At 43.2% G+C, this 18310-nt stretch overlaps 1 protein-coding gene across 8 annotated transcripts in view; it reads left to right on the forward strand.

The window, feature by feature from the left end:
- The window catches only part of HHAT (hedgehog acyltransferase), a 359469-nt gene that overhangs the window by 211409 nt on the left and 129750 nt on the right, over positions 1–18310 (forward strand). The gene's annotated exons all lie outside the window — the stretch shown is intronic.

Genomic DNA, 18310 nt, shown 5'->3' on the forward strand with positions numbered 1-18310 from the left:
TTACGTTTGCTTGGTGTGTTGTAAAAGGTGTGATTATACATGTGGACATGAACCTGGAGGCAGTTAAACGATGGTGGAACCTGGCAATAGGCATTTGGAGACTGTGGCTTGGCTCTGGGAAGGCCACCTGGGGTGGTGTTTGTAGCTTTCTCATGGGGACAAGTAACCATCTTGCCTCGTGAGCTCTCGTTCCTTCACTGTGGAGTCTCTGTAGGTCCAGTTCTTAACCCTCCGTGCTCCTGTCTTTGTGCCGCGCCCCTTGGATGTCGGCCACCCTCAGGACAGGAGGCCTCCTCGATCTAAGTACAGCACTGGTCCCCCACCTTGGGGCTGCCTGGAGGAGAACTCCATCTGGTTCGCTCATGAGAGCTGTTGCATAATGAGTTGGTATATTCTCCCCTCATATTCTCGGTTGGTACATTCTCAGTTTTTGTCACAGACTGAACCCCTTCCTGGCTTCCCCCATCACACTGTCCAAGACAGCATTTCTCTTCCCCCAGACTCCAACACCTGGAATGATTTGTAGTCTTTTCCTTCCCTTTGTAGAATCTTAGGATGGAAGAGCCTCGATGATTAAGCCTCACATTACAATACTTTTCAGTTCTTAGAAGATTTCTCAGATCCACTCTTGCTTCCTTCCTACTGCTGCCATTTCTGAGGAAGAGCTTTCCAGAATTGTTCATCTTCATGGCTGTGCTATATCGAGTTTGTTAATTAGAAAATCCAGATTAAAAAAGAAAAGAAAAGAAACCCTTCACGCTCTAAGAGTCGAAATGCATAATTCACTTCCCACCATACACAGCTTCTATCAATATAGATGTTCTGGTGAATAAATGTATCCTTTAAAAAATTGAGAAGAGCCCCTGGTGAATTAATTGAGAAAATTTGGAATATAGAGACATAATTTTAAGTGTACAAAGCTCTGGGTCAGGGAAGGATGCTGCTAAGTGGGATGGGCTGTAAAATCCATGGTCCAAACCAGTACAGATGGGGTATTTATTCAACAGGGCATTTGTTAAGTGGTGGTGGTGTTGCCTTTTTTTTTTTTTAATTTATTTATTTTAGTTTTGGCTGCTTTAGGTCTTCATTACTGCCCGCGGGCTTTCTCTAGCTGTGGCGAGCAGAGCGGGGGCTTCTCTTGTTGTGGAGCACGGGCTCTAGGCACGCAGGCTTCAGTAGTTGCAGCATGCGGGCTCAGTAGTTGTGGCTCACGGGCTCTAGAGCACAGGCTCAGTAGTTGTGGCACACAGGCTTAGTTGCTCCGCAGCATGTGGGATCTTCCCAGACCAGGGCTCGAACCCGTGTCCCCTGTGTTGGCAGGTGGATTCTTAACCACTGCACCAACAGGGAAGCCCGGTGCCTTTTTAAAAAATTCTTTTCCTAATTTCTGACCTGTGGGGCTTCTGCACCAGGTAGAAGCCAGAAACTTGCCTTCCTTTGTTGTAAGAGTCTCCTCCCCTCTCTTTAGCTTTTACTGAGAATGACATGTGGAGGGAGGGGGCCGTGGAATGCATTCCGGTGATCCTGGCAGCAGTGCCGTCCAGCGTGGAGAGGCAGATATCTGGCTGGCCGTTCCCCTGAGCCCAGTGGTAGGCACGGTAGGGTCCCCATCAGAGCAGTGGTGGTGTGATTTGACAACAGTACCTGACTGCATAGCCTCCAAGCCTGGCTTTGAGACCCTCTCTCAGAGATTGTGCAAACTGCTGATCCTTCCTTAATCGATTCCTTTCATATTAAAACTAACCAGAGTGGGTTCTGTTACCTGCTTCTAAAGTATCTGATGTAGCTGCTTACCCAGCGATGTTTGGGATGTCTCGCTCGGCAGGGGGAGTACATGATCTTTACTTGGCTTTGCCCATGAGCCGCATGGATTCCACACTCCAGATTTAAATAAAATTGCAGTTATTTTTGCATCCGTACCAGAAGCAGCCTGTGAAATGGAAAGGGCATTGGATCAGATACAGAAGGCCGTGGCTCCAGCCTGCCTTGCTGCTCTCTCGCTGCAGTGATTTTGTGCCCGTCACTTCTCCTGTTGGGGGCCTTAGTTTTCTTCTTTGTAAAATGAGAAAATTATACCTGATAAACTCTAAGGTCCCTTCCAGTCTCGGCAGCCTCTGATGAGCAGCTCTGGTGTTTTTATTATTAGCGAGCCGCTCCTGTTCAGATCTGTGCTCTTCAATACAGCAGCTACTAGCCACCTGTGGCTATGTAAGTTTAAATGGTTTAAAGTCCGGCAAGATTACAAACTTTGTTGTTCCTCAGTTGCACTAGCCACATTTTAAGTGCTTATAGCCACGTGTAGCTCTCATCTTGGACAAGGCAGATATAGAACATTTCCATCATCACGAACATTCTCTTGGCCCACACTGGTCTACATGATAATGCCATGTGTCTGCTCCCTTTGTAGAGGTGCTGGGTGTTCAATTGTATTTCTGCCTGCTTAGTTGAAAGATCAACATGCATCTTATTAGCCATTCAGCTTGCCCCAAAAGGACCTCCTTATCTACTCTTACCCCCTCTCAACCTCCCCTTTGTCCCATCCCTACTCTCCCCCCATCTTAGGGATGGCTCCCCACCCATATTAACCAATGCAGAAACCTTGGGGGCCGTCTGGAAATGCCCTTCGTCACCACCCTTCACGTCCCCCATTTTGGTCCCTAAGTTCTGTCAGTTCCTCCTGTTAAATATTAACCGAACGTGCCCTGTTTTCCTCATTTGTACTGTGTGCATCGTAACCGAGGCCCCTCATCTTCCGTTTCCCTTCTATTGTGAACCTCACCTTTACTTTCTTCCTCATTCCACCTGTCCCCTCAGCCCAGCCATTGAATCGAAACACAGTTTACAGACAAACCAACAAAAGGCAGTTTTAATCAGCCATTTTCCTCCCTCCACCGCCATGTATTCAACTGCCTTTTCCTGACTTAACTCTTAGCCCCATGAGCAGCCGCATTAACTTCTTTCTGTTCCCTGAACAAGACTCGCTCCTTAATTTTCTTCTTTCTTTTTGTGCGTGTTTGCTTCCCTCTTCCCATATAGGCCTTCTCAGCACTGGGTGCAGAGGTCATGACCTCTCTTGCAGAGCTCTTGCTGGCTCCCCTGGAGGAGTTAGGTGCTCCCCCTGGGGCGCTCTGCCGTCTTGAAGGTCACGCTTGGTGGCTTGGGGTTCAGGCTCCGGTATTGGGCTGCCTGGGTTTGAATGCTGGTTGCATCACTGTTGATTCTGTGACCAACTTGACAGCTCTGTGCTCGACTTTCCTCATCTATACAGAGTATTAGTAATAATACCCAATTCCCAGGCTTTTTTTGAGGATGAGGTGACATTGATATATTTAAAGTGCTTAAAATAGCACTCAGCATGGAGTAAGCACTTAATAATTGTTCATTTTTGTCACCATCATTATACTTCACTTGACTCCTTGTTCATCTGCTGGGGTGATAGCAGACTGAATGGCAACACCAATTTTTTTTTTTTTTTTAAAGAGAAATCTAGGATGGTGCTTTCTCTTCGGTTTGATGATTGACATGTAAGCTCTCTGAGCTTGCTTTCTCCTCCATTTTCCTTTGAGCACCTGGCAACAGATGGTGTGTCCACAGGATGGACGTGAACAGGTGGAGTTGGCTGTAGCCCAAACCCAAGCCAGCTCTAGCACTTACTAGCAACGTGACTTGACTAGCAAGTTTTTTCATATCACGGCTGCCGTTTCCCCATTTGTGAAATGCTGCTATTAGGAGGAAAGTCGGGCACTTCAAAAACATGAGTTATATCAAGCAAATCCATACCACATGGGTGAGATCAGTCGTTCTAAATGCAGGAATCCACTCATGTATCGTCAGATCATTTTAGTACCTACTGTGGGCTAGAACACAGTAGGAAGCAAATAGAGACATGGCTCCTGCTCTCATGGGGCTTAGGGTTCGGGAGCAGAGAACTGTCTGTGGGACATCATACACGTTTGTGGACAAGTATAGTAGCCAGTAGTGCCAAGAAGGAGACACATGGTCCTACAAGTGCGTAGGGCACTTGACCCGGGAGTGGAACGGGAGCTCCCCGGGGGGAAGGCTCCCCAGGAGGCAGTGCTGAGGTGGAGGGAAAAGTATCCTCAAAGAGCAGCGTGCATTCCAGGAGGATGGACAGAAAAGGTCCTAGTGGTTGAAGTGCAGAGTGACGGGGGCACAGGGAGGCTGGGAGGTTGTCCTGGACTGGGCCATGCAAGGTCTTGAGTGCTGTTTTTCCTTTTGAACTGTATGCCCTCCTCCTCGCTCTCCTCTGCATTGATTCAAGTCCTTGGATGCTGAGAATGACCACCTTAGCCTCTGTGTGCATCCCTGCCTCTCGCCTCACCCTCCTCAAATCCACCCTCTACTCTGCCACCACAGATGCCTCAAAAGGTAGGTTGGGTCCTGTCATCTGTTGAAATCCGCCTGAAGCTTTCTCCTCATCAGGCCATACAAGCCCTGTGAAGGTCTGACCTGCCGCAGCTCCCACCACTTTCCCTCCTGCTGCCCTGGCACCAGCCATAGTCACGCCGAACAGTGTCGCCCTAACCGGCGATGCTCTCTTTGGCTTTTATATCCTCTTCCGAAAGTTCTTCCCCTTCCCCCTTGCTTCCAGGCTGTTTCCTACTCAACCCTTCAGTCACAGGCCATCCATCACCTCTTCCGAGTTGCCTCCTTGCTCTCCAACATGTATCCACAGCCTCTTGTGATTTCTTTTTCCTCACAGCTCTTACCCCACCACATCATCATGGCACACTTCCTGTCTCCCCAGAGAGGCAGTGAGCTCCATGAGGACCATTTGTGATGTCTTTTTTGTCTATCAACATCTCCTGAGACAGGACCGTTAACTGGGCGGGGGGAAGTGTTGATATGTGTTGGTTAAAATAAGCTCCACTGAATGCTGTTTGAAAGATCAAAGTCAGGCAGGGAAACAACCTAACTGTCCACCAACAGAGGAATGGATAAAGAAGATGTGGTACATTTATACAATGGAATATTACTCAGCCATAAAAAAGAATGAAATAATGCCGTTTGTAGCAACATGGATGCAGCTAGAGATTATCATACTAAGTGAAGTAAGTCAGAAGGAGAAAGACAAATACAATATGATGTCACTTATATGTGGAATCTGAAACATGGCACAAATGAACCTATCTATGAAACAGAAACAGACACACATAGAGTACAGACTTGTGGTTGCCAGAGAGGTGGGAGGGAAGGATGGACTGTGAGTTTGGGATTGGCAGGTGCAAACTATTATATATAGAATGGATAAACAACAAGGTCCTACTGTATAGCACAGGGAACTATATTCAATATCCTGTGATAAACCGTAATGGAAAAGAACATAAAAAAGAATGTACATGTGTATAACTGAGTTACTTTGCTGTACAGCAGAAATTAACACACCATTAACACAACTATACTTCAATAAAAAATTAAAAAAAAATAAAGTCAGGCTCAGATTCTAAGCAGTAACTTGGAAATGGGTGACTAAAGTTTGCTGGGAAAGTGTAGTTGTAGTTAAAAATTACTTACGCATATGTATCCTAACACATCTGAAGTCCTCACTTAGACAATGGAATTGATGTACTGAAGGGAAAAAACCTTCAGCAGAAAATGCATAGTGTAGCCTATTAATGTACTAGAGTGGGAGGATCTTTATCACTAATATGTCAATAATACTAATAATACCAACATTTAAAATGATGAAAACTTTTATATCAATTAGAGAAGATTCATTTGCATTCAGAAAACCTCTACCCAAATGAGAAGAATGTGTGAAGGGACAGTCAGCGAGCTGGGAGTTGGGCATACCCTGCAGTCTGTAGGAATGAGGAGTTGCTGATGTACCAGGGAGGAGGTATGATGCTGTGAGTCAGGGTAGCGACTTTCTTCTCCATCATTTCTTTTGGGGGATTGTCAAAATCCTGGTGTGCTCATGGGAATATGTTACTCCTTTGAACATGACCTGTTAATAAGTTAATAAGCCTTGGAACCTTGGGGATGTTTCCAAATGTTAGTCAACATACAAGATCAAGGTCTGTTGCAATGAGGATGATACGTGCTGTTGAGTTGGTGGACATCAGACAGAACATCGAAGCAAGCACACCTGTGAGGAAAGGGGTCGACTTGCTATGGGGGAGGGGCTTGGTAGGGCACCAGCCTAGTACCAGGAGATCAATGTTTGCCAAGAGTTGGGTACAGTTTGCTTCCTAAGTAGAGTGGACATTTGCTCCATCCTCTGGCTACTCAGTAAGTACCTTTTGAACATCCTTCTGGCTTTGGGAAATGTCTGGCCTTCTGAACTCTACCTCCTCAAAGTACAAGTCAAAAAGTCACTTTCTGCGTCTCCCTGGAAGCTAGTACCAGAATATATTACAGGCTCTGCCAGTCAGATGCATCAAAGGGGTGACTTTGATTCAGAAGGCAGTCAGGAGAGGCGTCCCACTGAAGTGTTTCTCGAGAGGGTGGTAGTAGCATCTGCAGTAGGGCCTGCAGGGGCTCTCTGGTGAATCCGTCATCTCCCAGCCTGATTCACTGGTCCACCCAGATGTTCTGTGACCTAATGTCCTTAAGAAATTTCGCTTCTGCTTCAGTTATCTAGAGTGCCTTCTGTTGTTTACAGCTAAAAACTCTGAATGGTATGGGAGACTATACAAATGGACGTGGCCAAGGCAGCTCTGTCCTCACAGCAACTCAGTGCTGACCAGAGACCATGGGAATCTTGAGGAAACTGGATACAGTTTCATGCTTTTGGTTGTGCTGCCAATTCAAGGTGTTTCTGGTGTAATGCGAGGCACACAAACTTGAAAAATCTCAGGTTATATAAAATGGCACATAAAAAGATAACAGGACTTACGGGAAAAGAGAGTTGGATAGATCACCCCAAATCTATGAAACTCCATCCAGAACACGAAGAAAAACAACAATCCTAATAAGGATGTCAGCTCAACTGGAAAGTCACACTGAATTACTAAGAAATAAATGTTCTAGGCAGTACCAGCCTTTACCTTAAAAGGTGACGGTACCTTGATGGAAGGGGGATAGAGACTGCTGAGTTCTGAAGGCAAGGTTAGAGGGGGGTGGGGAAAAGTGCTTGTAGGCTTCACACAGATTTGAGTGATGACTGAGATGGACGGCTGTGGATCCTTGCTTTGTGATGTTCTTTTACACTGCATCTTCGAGAACTGTGCCTTATGTCTGTCTGTGACAGAGCATGTGGCTCTACTAGGCTAATAGGAAAAAGGGGCGGGATGAATGGGTACCTGGTACAGTAATGTAATCAGCTCTGTTAGTGAGTTTTGTGTTCAGATGCTTTTACTTGGGGCTGAGTATTAACAAGCTAAGAAAAAATTACATATAAACAGACACCATTTGTGTTTTGTATGGACGTTGTTCTCCTATTTACCAGTGACATATGGACTATGGTATTTAGGGAAACGTGTGCTATAGTAGACGAGAGTGTATTTGAGAGTGTTCCATAAACCTGAAAATGTGGAAGACCCTTGGCCTGTAGATAAAGGGACTGTGGGATAAAGGATCCCCAGCATTATTTAAGAGGAGGAACCCCAGGAGAAGAGTAGGCTGCTTTATTGCTGAGGGCAAGAGATATGGCCTGGCATAGAAGTTAGAGGCACAGGCTGTGGACAGACCACCTGGGTATGAATCCCTCCTCTCCCATGTGCTAGGTCTGAGCCCTAGTTTGATCATTTGTAAAATGGAGATAATGAGGATTCTGCCTTAAATGTGTTAATGCATGTGAAAGACTTGGGGCAGTTCCCTAAATGACGGCCATTGTTGTTGACTTCTCATCTATCTGTCTACGATCCGATCTGCTTCAAGGGTAAGGAGAGAAAGCTCGCGTGAAGTACTTCTCACAGGGTCTAACATGTAATAGGCATTCGGTCCACATTTGTTGAATTTGGATCCAGTGAGAAATATCCACATAGACTGCAACCAGCACAGTTTCCTTTCCTCCTCCTAAGTCAGTGTGGACACTGCTTACTGGCAAGGACCGGATGCTCTGTATTGAAAGGACAGAGTCAGGAGCACATTCTGGACTGGAGGGCTGTGTGTGCATCCCGGGTGCTTGAGAGTAGTAACATAAAATCCCAAGGGAAGGTCAGACCTTCAGAACAGAGCCTGAGTGGAAAGAATTTGCCTCCAGCCTGATTTCAGTTGCAACCAGGCCATTTCAATTAAAAACACTTTAGATGCTGGAAGCCACAGCGTCTGTTTCTAATTGAAAGGTTATTTGCAGACAATATGTTCTTCATAGAGTGACATTTGTATGTGTTTATTAATACAGAGTCTATTGCAGTAAAATCCATTTTGGAAATGGAAATAGATAATTGTTTTTGAACCTTTTAATCATTTTTTAAGCCAAACAGTGAACTGGAAAGCACTTAGCCGAGGAAGTGCATCTGATTACACAAGCAAATTACTCAGTTGGGATGGGATGCAAATATATGCTGTCTCCTTCTGTTCTATCAGGGTAGGCAGAGGGGAGAGGTTCCTCATTTTATCTCTAGGTTCTGTGACATTTTTTACTCACATCTGATGCTTTAGAGCCCCGCGATTCTAGTCCTGGCTTTTCCATTCATTTCATGGTCTTGGGAAAGTCACTTTACGTTTCTGGGCATCAGTTACTCATCTGTAAAATACCTTATGATTTAAAAGGTCTCTTCTAGCTCTGACCATATGTAATTGTAGGATTCTGTGCCTTGGTGAAAGTGGACAGATTCCTGTGAGCACTTGAGCCATCCAAGAACACTGATCTCCTTGATGCCCCAGACTGGAGTTAAAGATACTAGATTTTCTGTTTTATTCACCATGCACAGAGCTCCTACTGTATGCAGAGTACATTAAGGCCAGCGAGGGGGCAGAAGAGTAAGCAACTGCTTAAATTTCCTGTGGTCTAGTTGCAGAGGGAAAGCAAACATTTATAACATAGTCAGGAAGATTAAGCCGGTTAGAAATGCCAGTGCTCAAGCTTTCCCAGTTGTTGTGGAATATTGAAGGAAGAGTGTCCTAGTGGGAAATCTGCGGAATTGGACAAATTCCTAAGGACAATATTTATAACTGAATGATGGGACTTGGTTTTCTACTCTCTTTGCTGAGCCAAATCTAAACTATTTATTTTCTTTCTTTTTTTTTCTATTTTTTAAAATTTTGAAGTATATTTGACTTACAATGTTGTGTCAATTTCTACTGTACAGGAAAGTGACTCAGTTACACACATAGATACATTCTTCTTTTATATTCTTTTCCATTATGTTTTATCACAGGATATTGAATATAGTTTCTTGTGCTATACATTAGGACCTTGTTGTTTATCCTAGACTATTTATTTCCTTTCTATTATTTTTTAAATATAGTTGGGTGGGTCTTCCTCCCTTCCACTTTTCCTTGAGTGTTTGAAAAACCCATGGCATCTAGTATAGCGCTTTGTTTAATATAAATGTCTTGAATGGTGGAATGCCCGCCCCCCTGCCCATCCTCACCCTGGGCAGGACTGGGCTAGATGATCTATGCAGAAGAACTTGGTATCCTTGTAAAATATCGTTAAGGTTAATTACCAGCCCGTTGTTCTAACCCACTGGGTTGTAATCTTGTGGGGACAAGGGACTGGATAATGTGGCAGTCGGTTGCCTCTTGCTGTTTTCTAAGGTGGAAGAAATGTGCCCTGCTTTCAAGGATCTAAGAGAAACATATATAAAAATAATCGATGTTTCGTAGCTGATGATTCTCTGGACATTGGCTGGAATCCCTGTGGCTGGGGGAGGGAGAAGAGCAGGAAACCAGTCAGCTTCATGTACAGAAAGCTCTGTCCACACATCAGACGTCAGACCTGGACTGGCCTTTTATAACAGAAGCTACTTTGAGGGATGCTCTTGCTGATATGTGTGAGGGTCTGTATCTCCTTCTGCTGCATCTGCATGGGAAATACAGCAAAGGTTTTGGTTGATTTTTTTTTTTTTGGAGATAGGGAGAATCCCTGTGTCTAGCATACCCACGGGTGTATTTCCAAGAGCCAAAGAACAAAGACACAAAATAAACAATGTTCCAGATCAAACCAAAGTGACAACCACAGAAAACATGTAAAAACGCTAAGAGCGTTGCAACCAGTAGCATTACCCCCCGTGGTTCTGAATTACAGAGCCCAGAAGAGCATGTTGGCAGTGGGCGTTGAGGTCTCGAGGCTAATTCCAGCAATTACTCAGCCAGCAGCCAGCTCCTTGGCTCAGAGAGAGCTGCTGCAGAGAGGCCTGGCGTACCGGCGTGTCACGTCCAGCCGTGCCTCATGGGTAACTGCTCTGGTTCTCTTAAAGTGGCAGAGGTTTTTTTTAAATGTTTTCTTCCCTTTAACTGGGGAAAATACTTTTAGAGCTTTCGTCAGGTAATCACCGAAGCCACTGCTGTTCAGTATACAGATACCTATCTGAAGGCGCTGAGACAGCTGTATAAATGTAGCCCATTCCCGCACGCAGACCCACACCGTCCACCACCCATGCAGCCCAGAGGCTCTGAGTCCTGTTGGTTCAAAGCTGCTGCTGGTATTCTGAGGATGAGTTTCGGAGCATCTTTCCGGTGCTCTTTCAACCCCGTTTGTCTAATTAGACAAAATGTGTCCTGTTCGCCCCAGTTTCCCACTGGGGAACCCAGCTGTCTGCTGTTTTTGTGTGTGTCTACCCCAGTCATGCTGGATTCAGCACCACTTTACTGCTGGTGGCCTGGGGGCTTTTAGTGATCGTGTGTCTCTCCTGCACTGCATCACCTGATGGGAAGACCAAAGAGGGCAAAAGCTGTCCTTTCCCATTTCAGCTGGAGAAGGATTTGTGTATTCTAATCAACAGAAAGTGAATGTAGCTGGGGCGTTCAGATAAGGGATGTGGTGCTAATACAGGTGATCGGGAGAGTAGCAAAGGCCTCTGTCAAAGAGTTCCCCCAAGAACTACTGTCTAAATTGGACCCTTGCTAAAATATAAAGCAGGATTTCTCAACCTTGCTACTAGTGACATTTTGGATCAGGAACATCTTTGTTGTGGAAGGATGCCCTGTCTACCATAGATGTTTAGCAACATTTCTGGCCTCTAGTCACTAAATACCAGTAGTAGCCTCAGTTGTGACAACCAAAAATGTCTCGAGACAGTGCAGAATGTCCCTGAGGGTGGGGTGAGGAGAGAAGAATTGCTCTTGGTTGAGAAACTTCTATAAAATAAAATACCATGTCTGGTTTTGAACTGTACCTAAAGAGGATGCGAAAAAGGTGGCTATAAGGGCTTCAAGTTTAAAATGATGTCTGCCTCTGGCTTCTGATACAGCCTCACTCATTTACCCATGATGATGTCTGGAAAACACTGGAAGAGATGAAAATAAATACTGGGAAGTAGGGCTGGAATTCAGCTTGTTGCAAGAATCAATGAGAAATTTCCTTTAACATGGCACACGGAGCTGGTCTGAAGAAGGAACTCGGTGGCTCCTGCATACCGTGCTGTGCAGTGCCCTCGCCCTTCTCCTGGTATCTGTTCCACCAGTTTAGAAACACGTGGTCTGTCCCCACCAGAAAAGTGAACTGCCCTCCGCCAGTCCATAGCTGTTGTATTTTGTCCCAATACGGTTGTTCTGTTCCTCCTCCCTTCATAAGCACCTCTCTTTCTGCATCAATATGGAGACTGACTCTGATGGTAATAAGTTAAGTAGGCAGGAAGTGGGAGATGTGGGATTGGACTGGTAGTGGTGCATTTCTGCTGGAGGTGAGAACGGAGACGGAGGGGCCCTGCCAACACATCGGAAATCATCATTTTAATGTGTCATATTGGTTGGTTGATTGGATGAGCAAGGAAATGGACTGAGGAAAGATGAGCCATATCAGAGAATACCCATTAGAAACTGGAAATGGACTGGGTGCTGACACCTCGTTATATTTTCATGTGCATTGCCTGAGAAGGAGCTTGGACTCTTGTTTGTTTAAGAAGACAGAGAACATTCTGAGGGTCATCTTTTAGTCTTGTTTGTGGTTTCCTTTGCTGTGTAAAAGCTTTTAAGTTTCAGTAGGTCCCATTTGTTTATTTTTCATTTTATTTCCAGTACTCTAGGAGGTGGGTCAAGAAAGATCTTGCTGTGATTTATTTGTAAATAGTGCTGCAATGAACACTGGGATACATGACTCTTTTTGAATTATGGTTTTCTCAGGGTATATGCCCAGTAGTGGGATTGCTGGGTCATATGGTAGTTCTATTTTTAGTTTTTTAAGGAACCTCCATACGGTTCTCCATAGTGGCTGTATCAATTTACATACCCAGAAACAGTGCAAGAGGGTTCCCTTTTCTCCACACCCTCTCCAGCATTTATTATTTGTAGACTTTTTGATGTTGGCCATTCTGACCGGTGTGAGGTGATACCTCACTGTAGTTTTGATTTGCATTTCTCTAATGATTAGTGATGTTGAGCATCCTTTCATGTGTTTGTTGGCAATCTGTATATCTTCTTTGGAGAAATGTCTATTTAGGTCTTCTGTCCATTATTGGATTGGGTTGTTTGTTCTTTTGATGTTGAGCTGCATGAGCTGCTTGTATATTTTGGAGATTAATCCTATGTCAGTTGCTTCCTTTGCAAATATTTTCTCCCATTCTGAGGGTTGTCTTTTCTTCTTGTTTATAGTTTCCTTTGCTGTGCAAAAGCTTTTAAGTTTCATTAGGTCCCCTTTGTTTAGTTTTGACCTTATTTCCATTTCTCTAGGAGGTCGGTCAAAAAGGATCTTGCTGTGATTTATGTCATAGAGTGTTCTGCCTATGTTTTCCTCTGAGAGTTTTATAGTGACTGGCCTTACATTTAGGTCTTTAATCCATTTTCAGTTTATTTTTGTGTATGATGTTAAGGAGTGTTCTAATTTCATTCTTTTACATGTAGCTGTCCAGTTTTCCCAGCACCACTTGCTGAAGAGGCAGTCTTTCCTCCATTGTATACTCTTGCCTCCTTTATCAAAGATAAGGTGACCATATGTGCATTGGTTTATCTCTGGGCTTTCTATCTTGTTCCATTGATCTATATTTCTGGTTTTTGCCAGTGCCATACTGTCTGGACTACTGTAGCTTTGTAGTATACTCTGAACTCTGAGAGCCTGATTCCTCCAGCTCTGTTTTTCTTTCTCAAGATTGCTTTGGCTATTCAGGGTCTTTTGTGTTTCCATACAAATTGTGAAAGTTTTTGTTCTAGTTCTGTGAAAAAAGGTAATTGGTCATTTGATAGGGATTGCACTGAATCTGTAGATTGCTTTGGGTAGTATAGTCATTTTCACAATGTTGATTCTTCCAATCCAAGAACATGATATATCTCTCCATCTGTTTGTATCATCTTTAATTTCTTTCATCAGTGTCTTATAGTTTTCTACATACAGGTCTTCTGTCTCCTTAGGTAGGTTTATTCCTAGGTATTTTTTTCTTTTTGTTGCAGTGGTAAATGGGGGAGTTTCCTTAATTTTTCATTCAGATTTTTTATCATTAGTGTATAGGAATGCAAGAGATTTATGTGCATTAATTTTGTATCCTGCTACTTGACGAAATTCATTGATTAGCTCTAGTACTTTTCTGGTAGCATCTTTAGGATTCTCTACGTATGGTATCATGGCATCTGCAAACAGGGACAGCTTTACTTCTTCTTTTCCGATTTGGATTTCTTTTATTTCTTTTTCTTCTCTGATTGCTGTGGCTAGAACTTCCAAAACTATGTTGAATAATAGTGGTGAGAGTGGGCAACCTTGTCTTCTTCCTGATCTTAGTGGAAATGGTTTCAGCTTTTCACCATTGAGGATGATGTTGGCTGTGGATTTGTCATATATGGCCTTTATTATGCTGAGGTAAGTTCCCTCTGTGCCTACTTTCTGGAGGTTTTTTTTATCATAGATGGGTGTTGAATTTTGTCGAAAGCTTTCTCTGCATGTATTGAGATGATCGTATGGTTTTTCTCCTTCAGTTTGTTAATATGGTGTATCACATTGATTGATTTGCATATATTGAAGAATCCTTGCATTCCTGGGATAAACCCCACTTGATCATGGTGTATGATCCTTTTAATGTGCTGTTGGATTCTGTTTGCTAGTATTTTGTTGAGGAGTTTTGCATCTATGTTCATCAGTGATGTTGCCTGTAGTTTTCTTTCTTTGTGACATCCTTGTCTGGTTTTGGTATCAAGGTGATGGTGGCCTTGTAGAATGAGTTTGGGAGTGTTCCTCCCCCTGCTATATTTTGGAAGAGTTTGAGAAGGATGGGTGTTAGCTCTTCTCTAAATGTTTGATACAATTCGCCCATGAAGCCATCTGGTCCTGGGCTTTTGTTTTTTGGAAGATTTTTAATCACAGTTTCAATTTCAGGGCTTGTGATTGATCTGTTTTATATTTTCTATTCTTTTCTGGTTCAGTCTCGGAAGGTTGTGCATTTCTAAGAATTGGTCTATTTCTTCTAGGTTGTCCATTTTATTGGCATATAGTTACTTGTGATAATCTCTCATGATCTATTAATTTTATAGAAAGTAATTTTATGGGTCCTTTTTTGAGTGATTAAATGCTGTAAGAATTTTTAGTGGTTTTCTTTTCTTCATAGTTAGAAAGAGTGATTAGAGTATCTTTTATATTACATGGCATTTTTCCTTTCAACCGTTGTATGTATTTTGTATTCTTTGCTCTTCTCCATATAGACTTTAATCAGAATGGATTCATTGTGTGCTATAATCTGCTATTATCCTACATCATGCAAATGAGTTATTTCCATCTCCTAAATATAATGCTGAATGTAATATATAAAAAAGTAAAAGGCAATATAGTTTTTGTTGATAGATATCAAGTTGTTGATAGATGCGAAGTCTGAATATAATTTACTTCATCTAGGGATTTATATATATATAAAAATAATATTTAGCCATTGAAAAACAATTCCATTATAAAACAAAGGCCACATCACCCTACATCTCAGCGCAAGAGCAGACCTGTAAGGTGATTTATTGTAAGAAACAGGAGAAATATTTTAAAAATTCTTTACTCAGAATGAAACAAGAAGATGGTGGTATATAAGAAATAGGAGTGGTGAGCCATACATAGAGGAGAAGAAGGGAAGAAAATGGAGTTAGGGGAAATAAGAAAGGATTATAGGAAGAATAAGGATGCAAACACATAATTAAAATTCACTTGAAGAATGTTAAGATCAGAATTGACACTTTTAGAATATGGACTCATATGTGGAAGGCAGTCTTGAGATGTTCTTCCACAATGTAGAAAAAACAGTAGAATATCATGAGAGGAAGTAGTAAATATAGAATAGAATTATTGAGGTTCCTGACGATGAAACCGGAACAATGAGAGCAGAAATCATTTTTAAAAAGAGAAAAGAGGGCTTCCCTGGTGGCGCAGTGGTTGAGAGTCCGCCTGACGATGCAGGGGACACGGGTTCATGTCCCGGTCCGGGAAGATCCCACATGCCGTGGAGCGGCTGGGCCTGTGAGCCATGGCCGCTGAGCCTGCGCGTCCGGAGCCTGTGCTCCGCAACGGGAGAGGCCACGACAGTGAGAGACCCGCGTACCGCAAAAAAAAAAAAAAAAAAAAAAAAAAAAATAAGAAAAGAAAAACTTTTCTGGGCTTAAAAGGACTAACCGTATTACAGACAAAATACACAGAAAGGGAGCCATATGGAGGCACAGTCTGCCATAATTTTAAAATTCCTGAATCAAGGAAGAAAGTGTATAAGGATCCAAGCAGAAAACAGGGTTGCTTATAAGGAGGAAAAAGATGTCAGACGTCTGCTTGGTAACACTTCATGCCAGACACAGTGAAATGATGTAACCGAGTACTGAGAGGAGAAGACGGTAGTTCGAGAAGTTTATATCCAGTAGAATTGCTTTAATGTGTGAAGTCAACAGAAGGACTGCTCTAAAGATGCTTTGAGGTGCCTGCTGTGGTCAGGCCCTCTTCTCGTAGAATCACCTTCAACTCTAAGGACCCTGAGGAGTAGGTGGGCCCTTGAGCCATGTGACTTGCCATCTCCAGCTAACCTGGTTGGACCAGGAGTGGACATCTCTCGGAAGTAACCTGTGACTTAAGAGTTGGCTAATGGAGATGAGCGAGCCAATTAGATTCTTCTTCAGGGATTTTGGAGCAGAGAAAATGTGGTGGTTGGTTTGAAGACTGGAGCTGGGAAGTCACAGGGATGAGAGTATTGCTAGCACCGTGGCAAGTCAAACCACGTGCAAACTAACCTTCAGGGAGGGCTTCCCTGGTGGCGCAATGGTTGAGAGTCCGCCTGCCGATGCAGGGAACACGGGTTCATGTCCCGGTCCGGGAAGATCCCACATGCCGCGGAGCAGCTGGGCCCGTGAGCCATGGCCGCTGAGCCTGCGCGTCCGGAGCCTGTGCTCCGCAACGGGAGAGGCCACAACAGTGAGAGAGGCCCGTGTACCGCAAAAAAAAAAAAAAAAAAACACCTTCAGGGAGAAGCAGAAACTAGGAGGACGCAGAGAAGCTGATCGGGGGAGAGACAGGAGAAGAGACCAGGGTCAGAGGGAAGCAGAGTGGCCGTGAAAGGAGACAGGGTTGCTACCTCAGTTCCTTTCTTGTTCCCATGAAGCCCTTTCATCTTTCGAGTTTTATCCTGTGCCATTACAGGAAATCCTCTTGGACATGAGCAGGTGTCTCTTCCTTCCAGTCAAGAAAAGTTCTTACTACAAGGACATTTTCAGATAATCGAGGACTTATGAAGTGCGCCACCTTGGAACCTGGAATTGAAAAAGTTGCTTGAAGTAGAATAAAAATTATAAATCAAATAATAATGAAGTATGAAAAGTTTGGATTGCTCTGTGGGCCTCTCATCAGGCGTAATACTAAATTTATCCCTAAATTCTTGAGGACACTCGTCACCTAGTGAGCCACCCTGATGTCTTAGCCACTCTCATGACAGAAGGTGGCGGAGGGTTTGGTGCTTCTTTTCACAGTGGCACCAGGATGAAACTTTAAAGTAAAGAATGTTGTTAGGGATCATTATTCCTAACTTAGGCAATAATCCTATAATCTGACATAAAGGATCTTCCAGAGCAGCTTCTCTCTGAGGTAGCATTTATCATCAGGATTTTCAGCAAATATTTATTAAGAATTAACAGTGTGTAGGCTACTTTGTTAGCTAAAGGTTATCTGTTGATTAGAATGCGTGGTTATAAGAGAAATAATGATCTTGTATGTTTATCATAGGGCATTATCTTTTTAAAAAATTAATTAATTAAAAAAATTGAAGCATAGTTGATTTACAATGTTGTGTTAGTTTCCGGTGTACAGCAAAGTGATTCAATTGTACATATATATATTCTTTTTCATATTCTTTTCCATTATGGTTTTATCATCAGGATTTTAATTGCATTTAAATATAACTACAACAATGTAGCAAACATCTACGACGTAGCCTGGGAAGAAAACTGGGGAAAAACATACCAAAATATTGACATGATTTTCTTTGATGGTGGGACAAGAAGTGATTTTTTTTTCTTTTCTCTCTCTCTCTGTCTCATACACCACATATCCACACAGATGTTTGTGTGTATATGTTTGCTTCAGTGAGTAAATGTTGATTTTTAAATGAAAAGATAAACTTTATATTATTAAAACATTTGAAAAAATACTGAGCAACATTTCCAACTAAAACCATAGTAATGACTTACTAAGAGCCTGCTCTTTGTGGGTACCGTGTTCAGGCTGTTTATAAACATTGTCTCCCCAAATGTTGTGAATCCAACAAAGAGAGGGTGGGTTATTGCCATTTTCTAGAGTAGGAAACTCATGCTCTTTGAGGTTAAAGACTTGACAAGGTCTCACAGGCAGTAATTAGCAGGTCTGGGAATTTGAATCCAGATCCCTTCCACTCCCGAGTCCTCTCTCTACCCCACTGCACTGCATCTTCTGAATAAGCCAGGGATTGAGATGGGACTTGTAAACTTGTGTCACTGCACTGGGATTAATCACTATGAAGAGGAAAGAGAGAGAATCCAGGGGAGAATTGGGGAGAATCCAGGGTTTTGGAGGAAGGTTATTTAGAGAAACCACCAGGTATATGATATGGAACAAGTCATCGACTCTTCTCCCTTTCAAGTTTCAGTTTCTTTGTGAAACTAAGGTCTTGGGTCACTCAGTCCCTTGGCATCTTGCCACTCTTATGTTCTTGGGCTCATCTAAACAAGCACGCCAACCAGAATTGGGCTCGTTTCTTTGTTGTTGCTTGCTGTTCGTTTTTGCTTTAGCAGGGATTTGAGATGGGAATGAAAAACATGGGCAAGGTTG

Source organism: Orcinus orca, chromosome 1 (assembly GCF_937001465.1).
Source record: "Orcinus orca chromosome 1, mOrcOrc1.1, whole genome shotgun sequence".
NCBI lineage: Eukaryota > Metazoa > Chordata > Mammalia > Artiodactyla > Delphinidae > Orcinus > Orcinus orca.